At 37.8% G+C, this 18,788-nt stretch overlaps 1 long non-coding RNA gene across 1 annotated transcript; it reads right to left on the bottom strand.

The window, feature by feature from the left end:
- Positions 1 to 8,082: 8,082 nt before the first annotated feature.
- Positions 8,083 to 18,382, bottom strand: LOC108720101. Its single transcript, XR_001936321.2, has 3 exons — positions 18,100 to 18,382; positions 13,035 to 13,169; positions 8,083 to 9,048 (listed from the first exon to the last, which is right to left on the bottom strand). It is a non-coding gene; the product is annotated as an uncharacterized LOC108720101 (long non-coding RNA).
- Positions 18,383 to 18,788: the final 406 nt, after the last annotated feature.

The raw sequence follows: 18,788 nt of genomic DNA, 5'->3' as shown, positions 1-18,788 counted from the left end.
AACAATTAGTGAGGTAAGAAGGGACAGAACCGTGTCATGAAGGCCAAGCGAATGGTGGGACTGCAGGCGGTGAGGGTGAGCTACAGTGGCATACAGTACATTTATTGGCCGATTATCTTAATATTCAACCGTTGGAACGTCAGCCAGATTGGAGAATTCATTGTAATCATTATAACATATGACTGTGTTCATTGTAAGGACTCAAGACTCCTGGGACTCACTCGTGATTAGGTTAACAAATAATCAATATTGAGATATATTTTGAGTTGTCCTCTATTAATATTATTATGGTGGTTAACCCACATATAATTGTATATACTTTTTCCTTACACCTGACATTTGTCGGATATTGGGGTTAAGCACCAGATGCAGCACCTCATGGTTTTAAAGAATATATTATGGCATGGTTGTGAATAAATATTGCCTTTTTATTTATATGTTTTGATTACTTAATTTGATAAATTATGGGTTCATGTTAGGTGATTAAGTCCCAATTTTTTGTAAATATACACAGTACATTTATAGGCATATACATATTTAAGGTTTAGTTCTCTTTTAACATTCTGATGCTTATATTCCAAAGTCTTAACATATTTTCATGTGCATTTACAACTAGAGTTTCCAACTCATCCCTTCAATACTGACCAAATCCTGTATGGCTAAGCAGCAATTAATATAGATTCATGCCGCAGACTGAACTGATTTCAGCATGCATCTAAATTAAGTGCTGTGCATCCATGCATGATGTGAATTCATTATGTGGCCGGTATTAAAGGATTGAGATAGCAACCCTATTCACAACTTAGCAAGTATGTATTAGGGGTGCACTGAATTCAAGATTCGGTTCAGGCTTTTTAAGCAGGATTTGGATTTGGCTGAATCCAAGTTTCTATTCGAACTAATTCCAATCCTTAAGATCACGTGATTTGGAATTTGGTATTTCATAATGCATTTTATCATACATTGATGCTTGACACATCACCCCACTGAGTCCTTGTCAACAAAGTTAATTCATAAAACTTTCTCTATGTTTCACAGTAGGAGATCATCCTCATGCTTTATCAGAGATCAACTTGTGCTCCAGACACATATCCAACACCTTATGGACCCTACAACGGTAGAGAGAATATGGCATACAGAGCTGACCCCTTATTGGTTTAATAATAATTTTAATGATTATTCAATATAATTTTCAAACATTTCATATCAAAATCAATTTATGAGTCTCTCTTACTATAACTTGTGCAGTCTGGACATGCATATGTTAAAAAAAAAAAAATGCTTCAATGAGCAGGGTTGGACTGGGCCCAAGCCCACGTGTGCCCCATTGACCCAGTCCCACACCCTGCTTGAACCTCTGGGCACTCTCTCCAACCTTTAGGTCTTTTGGTCCACTGGGAATAACTTAGTCAGCTAAATTGGGTCCTGCTTTATAGAAGGGAAGCTGCTTCCTTTTCCTGTGTAAAAGTATTCTGCTGGCAGTTCAGTAACTGGCCAGTAGATGGCCAATATTCTATTTTATAAAAGGGGAAGGTCCCATGTGCTTAGTCTCTTTGGGTGGCACACTTGCTGAAAAAAGTTCAGTGGTAATCCAAAAGGCCTAGGCCAGAATAGGTGAAGTTAGTGCAAGGGTAGTTCTGTTATAGTCAATCTAGGAGTTAGAGACAGGATCAGGAGTTATTTAGTGAGCAGCCAGAGGCTCCAACGAAGAGACCAGGAGGATTAGTACCCTGTGGTGACAAGGCTGTCGGCTTAGGGACTCAATCGGTTATCTATCAGGGATAGAGAGATCTTTCGAGCGTGGGACCCCTATGAGATTCTCCTTCAGTGGGGATTGTGCACCAAAGGCAGGCAATGCTACCTCTGGGGTGTGGAAGCTTGTGAGTATGCACTGGATGATTATTTACTGGAAGCATTTAGTGATCATTTGTGTGACCATAAACAACAACCACCTTAGAGAGACTGTGAAGAGAGAGAGATATCTCCATGTTATTTAAAGTTACAGTGTTCATTAAATATCTGGGCCTTAGAATACACAATAATTTAGCTGAGTTTATACATTTGAATTTGGACCCAGCGATTCAGCATTGTACGAGGGTGCTGGCTGCATGGCAACACCTGCCGCTTACGCTATGGGGTAGAGTGGCCCTGTTTAAAATGGTTTTTCTTCCGAAATTTTTGTATCTCTTTCGTAACTGCCCAATTCACATACCAAATAGAGTTTTTCGCAACATTGACAAGGTGATGACGTCATTTATTTGGAACAATAAAGCCCCCAGGATTGCCAAAGAAACTCTATATGCCCCCTTGGATAGCGGTGGCCTGGCGCTGCCCAACTTGAAGGCTTACTACTTGGCAGCCCAGACTGCCTATGTTCATTGGTGGCTGGTGCCTAATGCAGAGAACCCTAATATGCAGCTACAGGCTTCGTGGTTGGGGTCGGTAGAGGCATTGCGGAATGCTCCCTATAGAGCACACACCGATCTCCCCAAGGAACTGGCAGTGGTGACAACTACCCATAGGGCTTGGCTTTCCGCTCTCCATATGACAGGGGTTGACCCACCATTGCTCTCCCCGAATTTGCCACTCTGGAGAAACTCTACTCTAATCCACTTTACTGACCTCCCCAACTTCCAAGACTGGCCATTAGGGGGCATTAAATCTTTGTCGGATGTCTTAGAGGATAATATGTTTATATCTTACACTGTGCTTAGAGACAAAATGACGGTTCCTAATCTGAGACTCCATGCATACTTTCAATTGAGAGAGGCCTTTTTGTCACAGTTTCGCTCCCAACTACTGGTAACCGAGGACTACCCACTGTTGGAACTAGTCCAGACGGAAACGCCATCTAAATTGGTATCCCGTATCTATTGGCTGCTGGTTCGTGCCCCTGTGGCCCCGTTCCACCGCACTTATCTTAAATGGCGTGACACTTTAGGAGACCTGGAGGAGGACCAGTGGGAAGAGGTGACTGACAATCTCTATCACTTTTTAGTATCCTCTCGAGATAGACTGATGCAATACAAGTTCCTCCACCAGGTCTACCTAACACCGGCTAAGCTACACAGGTTTGGCGGTAGGGCAAATGGCAACTGCCACAGGTGTCATTCGGAACAGGCCAACTTTCTCCACATGACGTGGCAATGCCCCCACATACAAGCTTTTTGGAGAGCGGTCACAACGCATCTTTCGACACAACTGGCTCTCCCCCCACTGCTTAATCCTCACTCCTGTCTGTTGGGAATTTTAGAGGGAGTTATTCATGGGAAACTCTTACACCTTCTCACTAGAGGACTGTTATATTATGCGAAAAAGTGTATTATATTGAGATGGATGGGGCCCAGACCTCCCACACTGACAATGTGGCATAAGCAAGTGAATAATGTTCTTCCCCTGATAAAACTTACCTACCTGTCTAGGGGCTGTCCGGACAAGTTTGATAAAATTTGGCGCCCATGGACTGATGCTGAGGGCATTTCTGTTGTAGGTGAATAAAACTTGTATCTGTTGGTCATGGGGTACTCTGTATGCATTCTTTGTAACTGATGAACGGTACTGTTATTGGTCCGTGTCTCCCAGGCGGGAGCATACCCCCCTCCCCCTTGTCTTGTGAATGAAAATCAATAAAAACTTTTTGGTTTAAAAAAAAAGTTACAGTGTTCTACAAATAAACCGTTTAACCATATCCCTGTGTGTGATTGTGGATCAGGGAAGTTCCAAGGGAGGGGTATAACATCCCAGTCTGTACTGACCCTGGGTGAAGGCATGCCAGATTATAGTGTACCTGCTCTCTCATATAGCGGAGGCACAGGACTTCTGTAGCGTCACGTGGAAGGGAACCAGGGCTAGATTTCTTGCAGTAGCAGAAGAGGGATATATTCGCTCAAGAGTTATACCACTGCTCCTCTGGTCACGGCCAACAATAAAAGATACATGCAGCAGGGGGAGGGTTGTGCCAGCGAGTATGGCCACTTGAAGATCTTATGACTGGGGCCAGAGCCCCTGAGGGTGCACCCCTGGTGAGCCCCAGACACCCCAGTCTGACACTCAATAAGCAGAATATTTCTGTCATAGTGTTGTATATAGTGTTTTAGCCTCCACCCAGTACACTTAGGTCAAATAGGTTCATGTGGCCTCAAGCCAAAAAGTATGTATTTCTGAGAAACTGACCTCTGGGGAAAACATTTTTTTGCTGACAAAAGTGATTTTAAGTGTCACACTACTGTGTTGTCTGGTATGTTTGTGCCACTAACAATGTGTCTATTGTTTATATTGTGTCAATGTGTCTATAAAAAACATATGCCCAAAGAATATTTTTACAAAATGTATGTTTAACATTAATTAAATGTGAGTAAATGAATGCAACATAAAGAAATATCACAAGATAGAAGTCATACTATTGCAACTATTTAGTAGAAGTGTAATAAACAAGTATTACTTGAACTTCAGCCTTTAAATTCCAGCCTTATGAATGGCTTTTTTCCAGCATAAGAAAGATAGGTTTATTATTTAAAGGTGCGGTTATCTCATATATATTGTATATGTGGAAACACCAAATTCACTTTATATAATAATTACATATTTTTCATAAAACAGGGTGATTTAACCCTTTAAATGTTCGTTCCGAAGAAGCCTAATTATATTTAGAGTTATAAGAAGTGAAAAATTAGACATGGCCAGTAAAAGGGTGAAAATAAATACGTACTGAATACGTTGGTTTGGATTGTTAGAGATGATGGATGTTACAAATATGATTAGCTAGATGTGGGTTCTTTTGGCACTCAAACAATAAACCTCATTGTAAACAGTCAGAGAAGATGAACACTTGCCAAAAATGAAAGTTAGGTGATCTGTTTGGAAGGCTGGCAAAGGTCCTTTTCAGCTGGTGTAGTGTACACTATAGCGTAATATATGATATGGTTAAGTGCGCAATTTGAAAAATGTAAAAGTGTGGAAAAAAGTGAAGTGAACATGGTTGTTGCACATGGGTGTATGTTTTGTGAGGCCAAATGTACCTGGAATAGCAGACTTGAAGCATGCAAACACCTGCAGCGCGGAGAGCAAAGGCAGTCACAGAAAAAAATCTCTCTCTTCCTGGAACTTTTCAGCCAGTATGGGGTACATTATAAGGTAATATAGAGGATATTGTTAAGTGTGCAACTAGAAAAATGAAGTGTGAAGTTGAGGTTGTTTTTGTACACAGTGAAGTGAACATGGAGGACAAAGGCAGGTCCACAAATGTTCCAGAACAGCAACTACTGTACTTTTTATAGCGTTGCTGTGTTTGGGCGTGTTGTTTAATTACCTTTGAGTCGTTGTGATGAGCCAATAGAACATGTTGATAGAAAGCGTAGGCAATGTGGAGCTTTAGAGGGTCCAACAATACTTTCTTGCCGCACACCACTTACTTATGTGTTCATATAGGGTGCATTCAATCCCGGACCACTTCCAAGTCCAACATACCTTCCAAGATTTGTGTAAGGATGAAGCACACCGGTTTTGTTTGGCAATTAAGCCTTCGTCACATTTATTTGCAGAAAATTCAAAGCACAAGCTTTCGGGGCATAACCCCTTCCTTAGGTGCAATGCAAGCAACTGTTTCCACACAAAACGGGAGTACAAAAAACAGGATGTATAACGCAGTACCACTAAATTAACTGTTTCTCGCATTCACTAAATTCCATATTGCAATGAATTGCACAATAGAGATTTAACAACAGTGGGATAGGAGTCTGGATAGGGATAGGAGTCTGGATCCCAACAGGCACAAGTTGTGTTTAGGTTCTTTATACTTGGACTATGTTTTTGTTTTATTGCAATTCATAATTCCAATGCCCCCTCATTCAGATATTACAGTGGGGCCAAAGTGCAGTCATTTTTTTGTATCACAATATTATCATTAACAATATTGTTCTTGTCCCTTAAATGTAAAAGGATGTTTTACTTCCTTTTATTCTACCCAAGTCTTAATTTTTATCTTTTCATGGTTCCTTGAACATTTTTATATTGTTCCCTGTAGTTAAATAGCTCTATATTTCATTAAGGTGATCATTGGCTTCCAAGATTATTACCATTGTTTCTGCAGTTTCACTTATGCCCAAAGAGCAGTGACACTTTAAATATTTCCCTTCAGTAATTAGGAAACACTAATGTACCCCATACTTTAAGGTAACTAGAAATATAGCTCATATAAATTAACTAATATTATATGCTAATTAAAGCTTAATGTCATACATAGTTCTGTAGAAGACACACTTACTGTACAAAATATTGTGCCTGGATGTTTGAATCCAGAGCTTGTACGTCATTACCCTCAACCCCTCACAAATTACAATTAAATATATATTTATGCTCAGTGTAAACTGGACCCAAGAGCCAGGTGTACAGACCTTAGGTCTAGCTCCAGTAATGAATCCTTTGTAGACTCTGATTCACCAGTTAAAATCAATGGCTTGGTTACAGCCAGTGCCAAGTCCGTAGCATGGGACAGTTTACACAGCGCATAAAACAGAGTCAGATTGAGTATTCAAAATGTCTAAATTGAAAACACACTTTTTATCAATAAAAGTATCCATGTTCTCTATACTGACTTGTACTCAGTTGGAACACTTAATCAGAATTCTGGGGTTCTATGGGTGATCAAAGGCAAACAAATTGAGCATCACCATCTGCAATGCCATGCATCAACTGGAGTTGTGCAGTGTCGGACTGGGGCACCTGGGGCCCACCAGAGAATCTAATCTGAAGGGCCCCTCCATTTACTCACAAAGCCCATAATGGAAAATAAAGGAAATACATACCAAACTGTGATACAGTCAAGAGAACACTGAGCTTTAAACTGATACACCATGCACAAAAAAAAGCCATGCCATCATGCTGCAGCAACATGCTTGAAAACATGCCAAAAACAAGGAATCGTAGCATGTCTTTTGCTTCATACCAACAAATAACAAGCCATAACAAATATTATCTTTCTTTCCCTGATAACGTCAGGGTATAATCTGCCTGCCTGTCATTGAATAACTTTTTTTACACCAATAAGTCTTACTTACACCCAGAAACTAAATGATTCCAGAATTCTGCAACAAGAATATGTTATATTTAAAAACACAGAACCGTAAATTCATCCTCAAGCAAATCAGTATTAAGTGTTTATGCAATTGCCCAAATAGATGTACAACATATTTTAAGTTTCCGCATAAAGGGTTTGCATAAATACATATACATACAACTAACTGTAGATCACTGTGTCCTTTGATATTCTGTCTGTCCAAGAAATCATCCAAGTCTCTCTTATAGTCATTAACAGAATCAGCATCACATCATCACCCGGCAGTGCATTCCACAACCTCACTGTCCATAGTACTACTGGAGGTGAAAATTCTGATGGGTCAGTTTAGTATTTAGTGAGGAAAATACTAACTTGCCGATCAGACTAAGTGACTAGAACCTTGCATCTGCATGGTATGCTTGGTTATGTTAATGTTTGTTTGCACGGATTTACTATAGATTAATCAAGTTGCCACCTTTGTTTAACATTCAATAATACTGTGGTGCAGAAACTGATGTAAATGTGATAGGGACCTTAGATTCTAAGCTCACTGGGGCAGGAACTGATGGGAATGTGATAGGGACTTTAGATTGTAAGATCACTGGGGCAGGGACTGATGAGAATGTGATAGGGCCCTTAGATTGTAAGCTCACTGGGGCAGGGACTGATGGGAATGTGATAGGGACCTTAGACTGTAAATTCACTGGGGCCGGGACTGATGAGAATGTGATAGGGCCCTTAGATTGTAAGCTCAATGGGGCAGGGAGTGATGCAAATGTGATAGGGACCTTAGATTGTAAACTCACTAAGCATGCACTGACGGAAATGTGATAAGGACTATACATTGTAAGATCACTTTGGCAGGAACTGATGGGAATGTGATAGGGACTTTAGATTGTAAGCTCATCGGGGCAGGAACTGATTGAAATGTGATAACAGCTGTTATGAAAAGTCCAGACATCAGCCCATGTGCCAATACTGTAGGTAAACAATATTATAGATATATATTACATTTAATCAACTTGTAATTCATTAACTGATTAAAAAATCATATTACACCTCATCAATCAAATAAAAACAGTAAGCACTTCATTTATTTAATAAAAATTTAATTCATTCATTTTAAGCACTTCCACCCCAGTCCCAGTAAAAAAAAAAAAAGAAATCATAGCTCAACCGGGGGTAGCGCGATGAAGCAACTGGAAATAAAAAAAAAAGTGGGGCAGCACATAGAAATTAAAAGATGTCCGGGGTTAAATGTAAAGTTAAAGAAATTGGTGATGGCACTCAGGATTATATGGGTAATGGGGGTAATTAAGGGCCACATATTCCATGTAATCCCCCCCAGATCGTTTGCTCATAACAGTAGAATCCAGCCAGATCAAATTCATCTGGAATGAACTGGCAGTAGAGAAGTCAAGAAGGCAGCAGAATATCCAGGAGATCAATTCAGCACACACATAGACAGCAAGGAACCACCACACTAGCACTTCTGTATACAGCCGCTCCCTCACTGACACGCTGCTCACTGATTCCTGCCTGGCGGGAGTGACATCATCAGGCAAAACTGAAAGAAAGCTGCACAATCGATCCTGGTCACAGCAGGGAGACCGGAAGAAGAACAGCACAGGTTAGCTTACAGGTGCCAGCCCAGGTGGAGCAGTGGCAGCGGGGCCCACTAGGTCCAGCGTGGCCCATAAAACTGGGCGACTGCACAAAACCGGAGCGCTCAAAGCCAGAGCGCACAATCCAAGTACTAACAAAAAAAAATGAAAAATAGTGTAGCAAGTGAACTAGTAGTTGCAGAGGCCCACAAGGACTGGGGCCCACCGGGATTTCTTTCGGTGTCCCGGTGGGCCAGTCCGACACTGGAGTGGTGTAAGGGTCGCCACCATTGGACTGCAATAGAAATGTGAGTGATAAATGGCATTTCATCATCTGGCAGTCTGAGGGAAAAGTCTGGATTTGGCAGATGTTGGGAGAACGTTGCCTTCCTGAAAGTAAAATGACTATAGTAAAGTTTGGTGATGGAGGAATAAAGGGCTACAGCCCCTGGTTCCAGTTAATGCAAACCTTAAAGCTACAGTGTATGATGATATGTTCAACAATATATTGCTTCCTACATTGTGGCAACAGTTTGGGGAAAGTTTTTTCTGATCTCAGCAAAGAGGCTGGCAGTTATGAATTTTTAACCCAGGCAACAAATCTCCCCATGTGTTATTCCCCTAACCCAAGCAAACACCTGTGGGATGATCTGGAATTCTATCTGCAAGTTCAGCCTGATCTCCAGCCTGATCTCCAGCATCACTGTCCAACCTCCCAAAGCCACATAAGGTAATAAAAGGCATTATACGGGTTGTTTGCATTCCAGTTCTATAACATAACCCCAGAATACTCTTGTGGCTGAATGAATGAAAATCCCACCAACAATGTCCCAACATTCAGTAGAAATCTTCTGATAAGTCTCTGGAGGGTGAACTCTATGGGGCAGATTTATCAAGGTCTGAATAGTCAGTTTGAATTCGAATTTTTGAGTTTAAAAATTCATACATTCGAATTTTAATCCCCCTTATTGAATGTAAATTTAAATGTGAGATTTATCATACGACCATAGAAACAGTCCTAATTCGAGTTCATGTGCAAGTCAATAGCAGAGGTCCGCCTTCCTTTTTTTTCGGGAGAAAAATTAGATTTGTATGAACCGAATACTAACCGAATACAAAACAAATTTTTGGATCGAACATTAGTCATTCAAATTTTTTTCCCAGTCGAATTGTGAGTATATTTGAATTTTAAAAAATTCACATGGATTTGAAATTCAACCTTTGATATGTACAGTTGTGTTCAGAATAATAGAGAGGAAGAACAATTAGAGGGGAAGAAGTATTAAGTGAATTTGGTGTTTCCACATATAAAGTACATTTAGGGACAGGCTTTCCAAAATATATTAAAACAGAAAAGGCAACAGCCTAACACTTTTTATGTCCTAAATTAGCATTTAATTATAGGCAACAGACGTGGGAATTCACAAAGGTGTTAAATAACATGGCTCCACTGCAAATATCCAAAGCATAAAACATTAAAAATGCTAATAATACAATAACCAAGTCTCATGGGATACCTTATCTGTGTTACAGTAAAATGAATCCAAACCTACCAAACCTTTTGTCGGAACGACGCCTGCCGACAAGACGCATGCGACAAGTCAGATGGAGACACAGGCGTCAAGATTCTAATTGGACTGAATGAAAAGTCTCAAGTAAAAACTACATTACATCCGTCGAGACACGACTGTCGGATGTGGACGCAGAAAGCAGCGTCTTCATCCGACAGTCGGACCGTATTGTTGTTACCTCCGACTTTTCATTCAGTCCAATTATATATTGACGTGTGCGACATCCTTCTGAATTGTCGTGTGCATTTTGTCAGCGGGTGTTGATTTGACAAGGAAGTTCTACCCAAATACGAATGAATACGAAGGGGATCAATTTTATCTTCCATGCATTGGTGTGTGCAGATTTTCTTTCCCCGTTTGGTTCCCTAATTTGCATATGCATCAGATTTGGTTCAGCATATGGTCGAATCCTTCCAAAAAGATTTAGTGAATCCCTATTATGTGCATTCAAATTGTGTATTACCTAAATAGTAATCTGCCTTAATAAACAAATGGTCATACGGGTAGTTATTTTTCTAGTTCATATGCTCAGATTCCTTTACAAATAGTCTTTCTTACTTGCTCCATTCATTGAAGTACCCATAATCTTAAGAGCCCTTTTCTGACATATACCTTACATTTTTCTTGCTCCGTTTTTAAGAACATAATTGATCTGCTCAGTTGCCACTATCTCTTTTATGAACAAGCATTTTGTGCTTCATACACAATTAACTAAATAGGGAGGTTGATATATATGAATGTTTTAATAACCTTTAATTACTTTATAAGAGTTTAAGATTATGTATTCATTTCCATATGCTTAATTATTACACATAGGGGCAGATTTATCAAGGATCGAATTTCGAAGTAAAAAATACTTCGAAATTCGACCATCGAATTGAAAAGTAAAAAATACTTCGAAATTCGACCATCGAATTGAAATACTTCGACTTTGAATATCGAAGTCGAAGTATTCTTCACCGAATTTGGGCATCAAACGATCAAAGTAAAATCGTCCATTCGAAAATGCTTGTAGAAGGTCCCCATAGGCTAACATAGCACTTCGGCAGGTTTAATTTGGCGAAGTATTGAAGTCAAAGTTTTTTTTAAAGAGACAGTACTTCGATTATCGAATGGTCGAATATTCAAACTATTTTTACTTCGAATCAAAGTAAATTCGAAGTCGTAGTATCCTATTTGATGGTCGAAGTATACAAAAATTACTTTTTACTTGGAAAATTCCCTCGAATTCACTTCGACCCTTGATAAATCTGCCCCTTAAAGGAGAATTTAAGCACTACATAAAATAGGCTAGGCATGCTACTCCTTATATTTTGGGTTCTATACCAGCCCAATGCCAGCAGAGCCCATTATAATCAGTAAAGATTTGTGCCTATGAAGATGTTTCCAGGAGCTTCCTATCAGGTTTTCTGTTAATTCGCAGCCTGCTGACAATTACTGGAGCTGATGGTCTGGTTTACAATATACAGTGTATGTATGCAATATGCAATTCTCAGTAAATGTCTAAACCTTGTGGTCTGCTTCAGAAGTGATTAATAATCAGCCCTGAAGGATCTGTAACCATTTTCCTTAAAAAAAACAAAAAACAGTTTTTTTCTGTTAACCCCTTTATCTTCTCAGCAGCATCCAAGGGCAAGCTGAGCATGTGCAGTCCACTGGCACTCAAACAATGGCATGTGAATATACTGTACAGTAGTTGAATTCTTACTTCCAGAGGGCAGTGAACTCAAAACTCTTAAATAGATTTTTCTGTTGCATGATAACATCCTATGATGTTAAAACCAATTTATATTTTTGATTGTGAAAACTACTCTGACCAAATCCACACAGACTTTTCCCCCCTATTTGTCGATACATTTTTCTGAAAATTTGTTGTGTGGGAAAAAACTGAATAAAATTGTGAAAAAAATCCTAATCATATTAATTTTTCTGATTTGTTGCCAAAAACGGTGACTTTTTTGGATTTGAAACCTTCGTTTTTCATATTTGATGCCGAAAAAACAAAATAAATTATTGAATGAAACCCAGTGCAGATCAGGATATCAACGGAACATCTGCTATTGACTGGAGTATTGAGTTGGAGTACTTTTATATATGGACTTTTAAACACCATTGGACTTTGATAAATTAAGAAAAAAAATCTGTGGAAAAAATTGTATTTTCCCCTTTAAAAGTCTGAACAGAAAAATTCGGAGCTCAATAAATAATCCTCTAAGTTACTTGAAACTGACATAACAATTGTGGTTTAATTGTCAAATTTGCTGATATTATTGAAATAAAATGCCATTTTAAACTTGAGTAAGATCATTACATTTGATTTGGCAATTGGAAAATCAATGATAAGTTGTACCTAACCAACAGTAACTTTCTCAAATACAAGTATATTTCCCAAAGGTTTTAGGGTTATTTGAATTGTTACCTGTAATGGAGAAATAGGTTCCAAGTTATGGACTGCTTCCCTATGGTGCGCAAAACAGTAGAAGGTAGAGCCCAACCTGAAGGTCAGTTATGGTGAATTTAATGGTTAAAATTCAATTTACTGTCTTGGAATTTCTGGAACTATGGGAGGCTTTCTGTTGTAGTATCCAACATTCTTATTACAAATTAAAGTAGACCAAATCAGATATTTGATTCCAATGGAAAACATGAACCCAAAATATCTTGAAAATATCTAAAAAGTACTTAATGTTTTTAACTTTCTAATAAAATCTTAGCAATGCCTGGAATCAACTACTGCGTAAATATGTTGGCTCTATATAAATACATCCATATCATTGGTAAATAATGACTTAAAAATATACTTACAGTGAAGGAGGCATTGTCCTTCATTTTCTCAGTGCGCTGACAGTTGATTCCAGGCATTGCTGAGATTTTCTTAAACAGCTAAAATGATCCAGCCGAATTTCTATCTGTATTTCTTCTTCTGTGGCTTTGGGTCTGCTGGATATAATAAAAAAGTATTTGTTTTTTTTTTTTTTTACAAAATATTACAATATCTGTAATATTCTTACAAGTTGATGTGATGATTTAATAGAGAGACAGTTTTCTAGTGTATAGTTATAGGAAATAAATGATTTTTATTTGCCCTAGAGTGCAAATTCTCACAGACAATTGGAATGAGCCACGGAAGAACAAATTGGTAAAATGCATTAGTTGGGTAAAATTGTTCTCATTTTGAAGTAAATACTAAATGGACACATTAGGGGCTTCTCTATGCAACAATACAACATGCAAGTATCTTTATTTTTATCCTTGCAACAATAGAAAATGTGATGTGATCAGACCATTACACATTTAACTGTCATAGTATCCAGTACAGATTGAAGAGCTGTTGAAAGTCAAATATGGTATTCAATGAGTCTTTCACTTTGTTAGGAATATGCTTAAATGCCCAAGGTGTATAGTTGGGGTGAAGAAAGAGGGAGAAAGAAAGGCGGGAATGGAAGAATAATATCACTTAAAACAAGATTTGCCTGAAGCTCTTCTGGCCACAATGCTACTGTACTTGTGCTTTCTGGCTTTAAACAACACAAGAAATATCTCCAGGAACCCTATCATCATGTTAAAGTCATATTCCATGACCCAAGCTAATGTGGAACAAATAAATTAGTCATATCATCTATTTAATGTCATGAAATGGCATGTCTCACTTATGAGTGCATTTTTATGTACAAGTCATTAAGAAAGCTATGAGGATGTTGTAAGAATATTACTTTCTGTGGTCAAGGTCAGCCTTTTCATAGCAGAAATATAATTGGTCACATTAATTGCCTTGAATTTCATGACTGAGCCAATGCTAACAGCATCAAATGAATTGTTAGATGAGAGGTCATATTTATAACAAACAAGTAAAAACATCCATCTAGATTTTAAAGTGTGACTATTAAATTGCTTAATGCTATTTAACTAAGGATCATGGGGAAAATCTGCAAAGAATGTTCTCTTTTATCTTTGTAGTGGAAGCTCCTGCACACACATCCAAGCTAATGTGCAGTGTAGACACTGCATGTCCCTATTTATTATATGATACTGCTTAAAACATTTTTAGTATACAGCTATTTTTCTAATAGGTGTAAACCAGTAATTAAATAAATTGAGTGAAAGCTGAGGGAATTAAAGACTTAGATACTTTTTGTGTATTAATTTAATGTTGGGGCCAGGTATGGGTGGAATCCTAGGGGGGACATGAACCATTCATAGTAGCACTGTGCCCACCAAAATGTTGCTGAGCAACAACTCCTGCATTCTCCACCATATCAATCATGTAGGCCAACATCCATAGGGATGGATCCTTAAAGCAGCATTGCAGGATAAAAAATTTGCAAGTCATTCATATCCAGTGACCCTGTAGTCCAACACAATCTGAGCTAGATTCTTAATGCAATACTGATTAATGCTATTTTTCCAGCTGTGGCTAAGAGACCTGCTCTGTCCAACCTCCTTTTATTTTTATGTGATCATTACTGGAAGAATAAATTACATTTAATCAGGCTCCAATCACTTATAATGACCCTAGCCTCCTGATTTAAATGTGTGTAAGATTGTCAAGGAAACAATGTTTGATAACAGCATAATGACTACAGTGTAGCAAAGATATTAATGACAGCAGAGAATCTTCTTGGGTTTTTAATTCAGGTTGTGATATATGTTGAAGAGCCAAGGGTGAGCAAACAGAAGGGGTTAAGTCCTCTCAGGGCTGGAATATAAATATATGTGTAAAAAAAGAGAAAGGATCTTCTTGTGCCTCATGTTCCTTACCAAGGTATATTGATAATATGCCAAGCCTTTTCCACATATACAGTGAAATAGATTCCCCCTTATAAATGCAACTAGACACATTATGACCTGGGATTAATGTATTTAAATTCAAAATGTATTTTGAATTTCCTTGCTCATATTTGTTTACCAAGCAGGGTGGTATTTTTCCAAGATTCCTGCATTACGGAGACCTAGACATCTGCCACAGCTCCAACATGGGAGCAGCAATGCAATTGTAATATTAAAAAATAAACAGCTTGTCCCTTAATATTGGGCAGATATCATTATATCATTAAAGGACAAGGAAAGTCTAAAATAGAATAAGGCTAGAAATGCTGTATTTTGTATTCTAAATATAAACATGAACTTACTGCACCACAAAGCCTAATCAAACAAATGATTTATGCTTTCAAAGTTGGCCACAGGGGGCTGTCATCTTGTAACTTTGTTAAACATCTTTGCCTGACCCTGACCCTGCACATGCTCAGTGTGGTCTGGGCTGCTTAGGGATCGTCATATACAAAGCTGCTTGAATTCTGCATGGCTGGTAAGTAAGGCGGGGGCTCCCCCTGCTGTTCATAAGTATGATTGTTTCCCTGCTCAGCAGTTAGGGACCATCTGACAATTCCTATCCACAGCAGTAAATGAAGGGAGAATTTCACTGCATACAGTCAGGTTTCTTATAAAAACGGTACACATTTTTTAATTAAAGTATATTGGAGATAGGTTTCTTTTTCATTAAAAAAGGAAAAAATTCGATTTTGTTTTTTTGCCTTTCTTGTCCTTTAAGATGAGTCTCTGAAAGGAGCACTTTAAAAAGTACATTTATTTTTGCCATGTTATGCAATACAGGCCGACTTTGTTAACAAGCAGAACACTTTAATTGGATGCAACAATTTCTCCCCATTGAGTTCATAATCACATCATGCAGGTCACAGCATGGCAACAGATTACACCTCTTTAGCTTAGCTCCGTTAACAAAGAAACAGCAAATATGACTCAAAATGAATGAGAATTCTCTGAAATGTGAAATAAGCTAAAGAGAATGTTCACCTTTAAATTAACTTATTTATTATTTAATGACCTATTCTAAGCAGGTTTTCAAGAATACTTTAATATTTATTTAGTGCATTTTTTGAATGATTCACCTTTATATTCTGTCTCTTTATTGTCTGCCCTGAAATTTCTGCTGTTGAGGATCTAAACTATCCACCTTGCTTTCTGATTCCACTGGGTTGCTTAGTTGCTAGAGCAATTCTGGCCATGATCTAGTCTTAGGCGGAACCTTACCAGGGATAGCAAATAGGCACCCAATAACTTTATGAGCTGAATTTCTGTTTTCTTGTCAGAAGATTTTCTTTATAAATGCGGTAGACTCTGGCCATATCTATCAACTGGCAATTTAAATTCCAAAAAAATTGAGAACTAAGCGGACATTATCTGACAATACTACATTCTACAACATGCTACCAGTTAATTTGAATTTGAACTTCCATAAATTATATTTTCCATAAAAATATACAGTTAAACCTCACACTGCAGAGCCTCACAGACATCACTAATTACATATCAACAAACAAGAAATATATTAGCTATTCCTTTGCTGTAAAAATGCAGTAGTTTACAGGCATGTGGAGGAGTACAAATACATTGAATATGATTCTTTTAACCATGCAATAGAATTGATTAATGTAAAGATATATATATAGATATATATATATATATATATATATATATATATTATATATATATATATATATATATATATATATATATATATATATATATATATATATATATATATATATATATATATATATGGTCTTGATAAAGGTCTTAGCAGCAGACCGAAACGTTGGCCGATTTTTTAATGTAAACCAATAAATATGGAATTTTAACTTTTTGTATACAAATCCTGGTGTGCATCTTTTTCCTTTGCCATTTGGATAATTTTGCCAGTAAAGATAGCACCCAGGTATTGACTCAGTTACGGTGTGTGTTAAGGACTTTTAACTTTTAGGTGTTTTTGGCAAGTATGTATATATATATATATATATATATATATATATATATATATATATATATATATATATATATATATATATATATATATATAAAGTCCATATAGGAGATTTTGATGAAAGTCGGTCCCCATTTGGACTGAAAGGTCCCAATGGGGACCGAAGCGTTGGATATGCATCTGTGAATAAAACAAAACACTATTTTCACAAAATAACTTGGAGTGCGGGTCCATTTGTCCTGATTATATATATATATATATATAATATATATATATATATATATATATATATATATATAGACACGCATATATATATTATTATATTTACATAATCACCAATATTATCTACACTCCTTAAGTGTCTCTCTCACAGTACCCGGGTTCTGCTTCTGGAATCATGTATTTTTAAATATTTTATTTATTTAAGATAAAAATATAGATAGCTAGATGCTTTATAAGCCCTATTGGAATTATGGCAAGGTCAGAGCTGATCACTCAACAGTAAAAGTTTTTTTTACTGCAGTGTATATTTATGAGATCATTGACCAACCAGGATAGAGACACATATAAATAGTGATCCAAACAGGTCCTGTGAATGTAGCCATCAAATGTTGCTAAACCATATAGTATATAGTGAATCACTCTCTGGGCATGAAGATCAATACATATATGTGTGGTTGTCAATACATTTTGCTTTGTGAGCATAATATTTTGAAATAGTAAAAAGATGGATTTTTTACCAAAAGATGGATTAGATTTGAAATTCTGCCAAATCCCAACATTTTTTTGCAGGATTCGGATTTGGATGTATCTGAAGTATCTGGACAAACTAAAGCACTGAAATGGCAAAATAGGGTTTGGTATTTGGCAGAATCTATGGTTGAGGTTTCTGTCATGACCCAGTAGCCCAAACCCCACATTGGAATGACGAGAAGGGCCACTGGGTTAATTTTTTTAAAGTATAAACTAGGAGGGAGTAAACTGGCAAGGATACTAGAAGGATGATTTCAGTAAGAGAGTTTATTTAGCCAACATAATGTAAATGAGTTCCATAGTACTGAAATAGGCAGGATAATGAAATGAACAACTTACTGGCTCAGCAGCTCAAGGTAAACAAAAGTCCAGGGATATGCATACACTAGCCAACAAGGGAAAGAAGAACAGGGGAGCTTTGGGAAACAGGAACATGAACTGCACGGGAGAGAGTTCAGAAACAGGATTGGACTGGAACTTGGAAATCAGTAACGTAGACTCGGTGTCCAGCAGGTATGGAGACCTATGAACTGGCAAGGAGAGAAGTCAGTTCATGTTTTAAATAAGGGCCCTCTGCTGGGAGCTAATTAGGGATAGGCAGCACCTGCCAGTTAATGCAGAGGAGCTGAGTAATAATTAACAGCGTAATCATACCTCCCAACTGTCCCTTTTTCGGAGGGACAGTCCCTCTTTTGACAGCTCAACCCGCAGTCCCTCATTTGTACTGGAAAGTCCCTCTTTTCTCTGCACTGAACAGCCAGAAAAAGAAACAAAGTTTCTCACTTAATTGGCTTTTAGCAGAGAGCCCAGAACAGCTAAGGTGCAAATAAAATACTTTGTAATAATTTTGAGACGAAAAACACAGTTTAGATAAGGAGAAATATTTTCAAACTTTCATAACCTGCCAATTTTTGTAAAACGAACATGGTAATTAGGGGGTGTGGCCACAGAAAGGGGTGTGGTCAAAAAATTTGCTGCGCTACGTGCGGAAAAAAATTTTTTGTCCCTCTTTTTACTTCCAAAATGTT

The sequence above is a fragment of the Xenopus laevis genome, chromosome 6S (genome assembly GCF_017654675.1).
Source record: "Xenopus laevis strain J_2021 chromosome 6S, Xenopus_laevis_v10.1, whole genome shotgun sequence".
Taxonomy (NCBI): Eukaryota; Metazoa; Chordata; class Amphibia; order Anura; family Pipidae; genus Xenopus; species Xenopus laevis.
Note: the sequence above shows the minus strand (reverse complement) of the source record. Positions and strands in the feature narration are given on the sequence as shown.